The sequence below is a fragment of the Palaemon carinicauda genome, chromosome 21, assembly GCF_036898095.1.
Source record: "Palaemon carinicauda isolate YSFRI2023 chromosome 21, ASM3689809v2, whole genome shotgun sequence".
NCBI classification, from domain to species: domain Eukaryota; kingdom Metazoa; phylum Arthropoda; class Malacostraca; order Decapoda; family Palaemonidae; genus Palaemon; species Palaemon carinicauda.
In genome coordinates, this window is record NC_090745.1 from 100,634,665 (window position 1) to 100,635,882 (window position 1,218).

Sequence of the window (1,218 nt, forward strand, 5' to 3'; positions counted from 1 at the left end):
GATGTGGCGGGGCCTCATTCCAGAGAGATAAAGTCATATGACTTGTACAACGCCCACGACCCTCCCGAGTGGAAAGTTCACTGAGGATCATGAAAATAAAAGAAACATTCTTTATCTTTTGTTTTTTCTTTAACTTTTTTAGTTTTTATATTTGGATTTATTAGGAAAATGTGTTAGATGACAAATATGTAACTTTATAACATTAAAACAACCAAACAAATATTTTACAGATTAGGTAACTGAAATTTGACGAGCATTTAATAGTTTATACTGATAGAATGAATAATGATACACATATAATTATTCAAATTACTTTTATTAATCACGTTCCGAGAATTTTAATTTTCTTCGGTTTTCTTGATGAACTAATATTCCTATTCAAAACACGAATTCCAAGAAATGCACAATATATAACAAAAGCTTTAATTACTTCTTATGGTAATGTGATGGCATAGCTTTTAAACCTTGATAATCAAATCAGCATTTTATCTGTTACGCGTTTTCTAAGTTTTGGATATTTTCCCCCCTGATGATAATTAGTTTTCCCATAGTTTTTAAATGACTGGAAAATTCTTCGCTCGATTGCAGTAGTTTTCCACGTTCAATCTTCCTTCGTTGATATATTCCCAAGGAATTCACGTTGAGGAAACTTGCAAGCTTTATAACCACCTACATATTGTAAGCGTCTATCTTACAGCGCATTTTATAATGCTTATTTTTTTCAATTTTAAATTCTACATTTTCCTAATTTTGCAAATCATTATTAAATTCCAATGGTGAACAAAACATCATAGCTGATAGTCACAGCTCTTTTTGGGTAGAATTTTCTTCATCCACAAAGATTACGTTATGTTCAACCAGGTTTTGTATAGTTTATATATGAAAGATCTATTTTAGTGTTGTTACTGTTCTTAGAATATTTTACATCAATTGTTCGTTACTTCTCTTGTAGTTTATCTATTTCCTTATTTCCTTTCCTCTCTGGGTTATATTTCCCTGTTGAAGCCCTTGGGCTTATAGCATCCTGCTTTTCCAAGTAGGGTTGTAGCTTAGATAATAATAATAATAATAATAATTATAATAATAATAATAATAACAATAATAATACTGAAAAATGAACCTGGTGTCATCATATCTCTTTGAGCGTTGAATTGTGTCCTGTCTTTGCCCAGAATGTGGGATATGATTTGGTGCTTAAATGCAGCAGATGATATGTGT